A 6,192-nucleotide genomic window follows, 5' to 3' on the forward strand; every position below is an offset into this window, starting at 1 on the left:
ACTCGGTGCAAATATCAGTCTTTGCTTCTCTCTCTCTCTCCTTTTTTTTTTCTTTCTTTCTGGGTTCTTAGAGTGTTTATCTAATTATCTTTGCTATTTTAATACAATATTAGCTAATTTCCTTTGTGTTAATTGAAAATATTTTAGTGTTTTACTTTTCGATTATGGTGAATCTTAATGTATTTTAGTTTATTTGAAATAGTTCATAATGGGGTATTGGATCGGTTTCGCTTGTCTGATACATTAGTTGTGTTTTTTTTTTTTTTTTTTTTTTTTTTTAAAGATCTATCGGGTCGGGTTGGACCTGAAACCGACCCAAACCCAAGGCAGACCCGAATATTGGACCCAAACCCGACCCAAACATCCATTCAACCCACCCAAGACCCTTAGGGTCGGGTCGGGTCGGGTGGGCCAGGTCTATGCTCAGTCCTAGTACTACTTACACATCATATGTACAAAATATACATTTTATTCTCTCAGTCTTGCTGTCTTTATTTTTTCGCTGACTTTCAAACAATCAAATTTAATGTGCAAGTGGAAGAATCCGTGAAGGGAGAACCTGCTATGAAAATTGAAAAGGCATTTTGTACTAATTTGGACACATATTTGAGCATCAAGAATTGCCCTTGGGAGGAAGAATAGGTATAAATTCTTCTAAATATAAAGGGAAAATTTCACTGCGTTTTCAGGTTTACTAGGGAAGGTTCTCTTTATAATAGATGTGACATTCTTTTTTTTTCTTTTTTATCGTTGCTTGCAGTTTTAAGTTATTCCAATGTCACCTTCATAATTCAAATATCATTTTTTATTTTCTCTTTGCAATATATATAAAATAGCAGAAGACATTTTCAAGCATAAGCAACACAGCACACTTATGAAAGATACGTATTGTCCCGTTCGGATACTTTTTTTTTTTTTTAATTTATATTTTGGTTGTTAAAAATTCAGTTGAATTGAAGAAGAAAATCTGAACAGCAGGTCGCATTCAAGAAGGTTTCATATCTGGTGTGTCGCATTTGAGGTCTGAAGGAAATGCCACACAACAGATAGACAGCTTTTTGTTGTTGTTGTTTTTTATTTTTATTTTTAAATAATAATAAAAAAATTAGCTTTTTAAATAATAAATTAGTTTTTTGCTTTTATCACACATTTTCCATAAAAACCATCAAAAATTATATATATACATATATATATATATATATATATATTTAGTAAACTAATAGGTTCATATTTTTATTTAATTGGCATATTCTATGACAAAACGCAATTTACTTGTTTATTATTTGTCATTGTTTTCCACATGGTGCACATAACATATTTGTTTAGTGCTTTCAAGAAAGACAAGTATGAAGCCAATTAAAACAGTCAAATCCTAGTTCGTGATATGGTTTCTCAGGATTGGGTGTTTTTAGATAGGGTAGTGTATTTGAATATGGGTTTGTGGGTATAAATGAGCCAAGTAGGAGTATTGGGTTGTGGGCCATACCCGAGGATGTGGGGTAGCCCGAGGAGAGTTGAACAGTAAGATAAGCATGTAGAGCAATGGGATGAGGACAAGGATAAGTAATGACGAACAAAGGTTGTCTCCCGAGGATCCAAACTTCCTCGGGAAACGTTGTGGGGGATTGGAGCCTGGTCGCCTAAAGAATACCGTGTAAGAGGGTACTATACTTCTAAGAATAAGGTTTAGATAAAAGAGTTCACAGTAAACTAGGAAATATCTAAGAAGAAGGCTGCTACCACCACATTAAATGTTCTGCACCTAACCAACTGGCCGCATTTATGTGGAAATGACCCCTGAGTAAGGATATCTCAGCCCACAGCTACTCACAAAGCTTCCAGGAGGTTTCTGATGGGACAAACATCCAAAAGATTGCCTATGTAATCAACAAGTGAAAGGATGGGATTGAAAAGAACAGGACTATATAAAGAAATGGCTCTCGTGAAAAATGGGGGATGTAATCTGAAAGGAGAAAAAGAGTAGAATATCTTGTACTTAGATAAACTTGAGTGAATATAAGAACACTTTATTCTCAGACTTGACCGAGGAGTGTTATTCCCTTCAAACTATGTTTTCTTATATTTCTGGCACGAATCCAATCTATTGTGGCCCATACATGATTTTCTGAGTCTTACCTGTAATATCCACTCTCTAACAAATATAATGTTTTGGGCTCGTTGGGCCATCGTCCATTTCTAGTGGGCTAAGGGTAAAAATCTAGTCCTTACAGGGTTAATTCATTGTATTTGGGTTATTATTGTATTGGGCTTACTTTTGTACTTGAGGTTTTGTCATGGATTGACAAAGGGAGAGATTGTTAGGGTCATGTGTTTTGATATTGTCAACTATACCAAATTATGTGTCTTTCATTGAGTTTTGATGTGTCCTAAAATTGTAATTAAAAACCAAGTTGAAGACACAAAGTTTACTCAAGAAAAACACATTTTCAGTATGTACCTCGATAGCAACTTGATAGAAGCTAGAAATTTACTGTCTCCTTAATAGAAGCTTGATAGCAACTCAATCTATCGAGACTTTGTTCTCGATAGTAGCTCGATCTATCGAGCTTCGCGGATTAGTAAAAATCAACAACGCAAAAAAGTTCATAACTTATTCGTTTGAAGCCCAAATTGAGACCTGTTTAAAGCCCGAATTGAGATCCGTTTGAACCAGTATTTAAAGGACATCATAAGCCATCTATTAGAAGGCTTTTTAGAGAGAGAAACGCTCCGTTTATGCGTCTAGGGTTTTGTAATCAAGTTTTCTCTATTTCACCAAACCAAAGAGTTCGTGCTGTGTTTATTATACGCCTTTGGGTTCTGTAACCAAGCAAATTCTCTAGCTTCTATATTGAAGATCTTATTGGTGTTTTTATGTGAAGCTGTTGCAAATCAACTACAATAATCAAAGGGTTGTTGTGACGTTAGTCACGTATTGAAATTCGTGCAAAGAAGTTAGTCACAGATTGGAGATTTATGCATTAAAGGAAAGAATGCTACTACAAAATCAAGTTCAATTGGGTATTGGAGTGAAGGTTCAACTGTAGGTTGGTATTTTGGAATAGGCCAAGGTAGTGGTAAGATTCTTTATACTTGTAATCGCTTGATTATTGATTAGTGGATAATTGGGAGTGGTGACCTTAAATTCACCCAGTGGGGTTTTTGCCTTGCAAGAGGTTTTCTCCATTCGTCAACAAATCATTGAGTTATTTATTTTCCACTGTATATTAGATAATTGGTGATTTGTTGGTGCCTTCATGATTTGCATGCAATTTAACCTACTTAATCAACTTGGGTAATTGAATTAATTAACCAGGATCAAGCTATCTTAACCCAACATAAACAATATGCAAGTAAGGTACTAGAAACTACAATACACTCAAATGAACACTTAATGTAAAGTTTTAAGAATAAAATATAACATGTTGAATTAAAGGGAAAAAAGAGTAAATAATTCGGAAATAAATCCCTATTGAATTTACAACCAAAAAAAAAAAAAAAACTACGTTATGTTAGTACCTAACACTAAAAATATTTAAATTTGAGAATTGCATATCAAATTGATGAGTAATGTCATTAGCACTTTCATCTACAATATAAAAAATCTAATATAAGTTTAGTATAAAAAATACAAAAAATGTCAAACTTTAAATTACAATATTTAAAAAAAAAAAAAAAATCTAATGTAAGTTTAGCATTAAAAAAAAAATACATTAAAAGTAATCAATAAAAAAGTCAAAATTTAAATTTTATAATAGCTATTTGGTGAATGAGTTGTATCATGTAAGCTCTGAATTCGACCCCTCGGATACATGTCAAAAGTGAATTATACTAAATAACTAATTTAGCTAAAACCAACACATGCCTTTGATATTACCATTGTGGGGCACAAGAATTTAAATAAGGTACATGTGCCACGTGTCTATCCATGGCCGAGGAGTCCATTATTGTGCTAAGGAGGCCACACGCTCGAACAGTAAGGCCACGCCAGCGGCACATTGTTAGAGGAGGTCTTACTGTTGAGAAAAAGTTTTGGAGATGGGGTAGCCCTGACATGACTAAAGGGATGGTGGCTGCCCCCACATTTAATGCATCCCACCAAACCTCCTGACTACATTTATGTGGAGAAGACCCCTAAATAGTGCTGCCTTGGCCGCCGCAACTCACAAAGGGTTTAGGAAGGTGTCTGATTGGACAAGCACTCAAGCGGTAGACTGAATGATCAACAAATGGAGGGCCAAAATCGCCTGAAGGGAGCTATATAATGTGAGAGACCCTCTAAGGAGGAGGGGGGTAGAAAATTTGTAGAGAAAACACTGTAGTGTTAAGAACAGCAACTGTACTCAAATCTAAGAGAAATATATTCAAAAACTACTCTCCTAGGACATTGCCGAGGAAAAATTCATGTGCACCACATTTGTCTATTCATTATTTTTCCTTACTCTCTTACCATCTTTAGCCCATTGAGGGCATCGTCCACTTCATTGAAGCCTAACTTTTTAACTCACTCTTTACAAATTTATTGTATTAGGCTATTTGGGTCTTAATCCATTCATCTTTTGGACTTAAGAACTAAAGCTCGCCCCTACAACCATAGTTAGGGTTGAAAATGTACCAAGCTGCTGTTTATGAACAGCTTGAGCTTGGCTCGGAAAAAAAAACTTATTTATATTCAATTTTTTAGCCAACAAACCAAGTTCAAGCCCAAGTTTAGACTCAGTTATTAAACAAAACAAGCTCAAATATAATAATGTGTCTGTGAATAAGCTCGTTAACATAAAACATGATTTAACTGTATATAATGTTACACTTTTATATGCATATATGTCTAAAAATATATGTCTAAAAATATATGTATATAGACCTAAAATTGAATTATGTAAATTTGTAATTAGGTCCATATAATATCAAATTATTAATTATAGTTTATTGACAATATAAACAATCCATTTTGTAATTAACATTCATAAATTGATGAGAGGGTAAGAAATTTTAGTCACGATTTACTACATAATGGAAAATAATAAGTCAATCAAGTAGATTGTGAGAAAATGAATTAAATTTGAATATATAATTTAGTTTGGTAAGAAACTCGAACTCATCTTACATTTGAAGTAAAACTAAATGAACAAATTTGAAATTTTAATAATTGGTTCCGATCGTCTCATGTACGGCCTGATCCAAAGGCATTCGGACCTAATAAAATTCCCAAGTGACTTGAAGACACAAAATAAAAGATTGTAAGATGTGGGGCACATTCATAGGCCCCAGCTATTGGGCTCTATGATTATGGACTGTTGGCTTTATCGGGGTTCTAGAACTTAGGGGGTCCAGGTCGGTCTACAACGGACCAATATCGATCAGATATCCATGTTCCATGGCCCATTTATAGCTGGCAGCACTGGCTAATATCTTCGGTCCCGAGTCCCGACCATTAAAAGCAATTTATATCTTCGCGACAGAAAAATAATAGCTAATAATAATATCTACCTTCTCAAAAAAAATCTTCTCAATAAAAAAAAAAAAAAAAAAAAACCCTTCTCAAAAAGATAAAATAATATCTAGGTACATGTCATGAGCTAGCACTAGTGATTAACTGATTTTCTTGATCATTGAACCCAAAAAAATTAAAATCAAAATAAAACAAGAAATCCTTATCATCAATCTTTCTTATTTCTAAGTTTCATTTATAGTAACCGTTAAATTACCAGTTATCTCAAAAGTTTAAATTATTAAGATATGATAAATTTAGTTATTTAACCACACAATTCTAACAGTAACATTTCACATTTGTAATTGCATATCCCCTAAAGGCAGTGCTCCTAGCAAGGATTTTGTCACCTAGACCAAGCTTTCTGGTGCACTAGTACTCATGGAAGCACATCGTCCACATCGTAAATTTTGGGTTTTCCCCAATGTGCTTACAATGTAACTTAGTGTTACACGTTTATTAAGATAATTTGCTTTAGATTAAACTCTACTAATAGAATTTCGAGAAGTTTAAAATGCACTTCAATTAAAATTCTATTACCAATTTTTTTTAAAATTTTAAAAATTATTATTCATTTTAAATTATATGATTTATCATAATATTTGGTCTTAGACTTCATATTTAAGCAATGTTGATGAATATGAGCATTATATATCATATAACATATATCTATCATGTGGATCACTATGATTAAAATCTAT

The sequence above is a fragment of the Quercus robur genome, chromosome 6, assembly GCF_932294415.1.
Source record: "Quercus robur chromosome 6, dhQueRobu3.1, whole genome shotgun sequence".
NCBI classification, from domain to species: Eukaryota; Viridiplantae; Streptophyta; class Magnoliopsida; order Fagales; family Fagaceae; genus Quercus; species Quercus robur.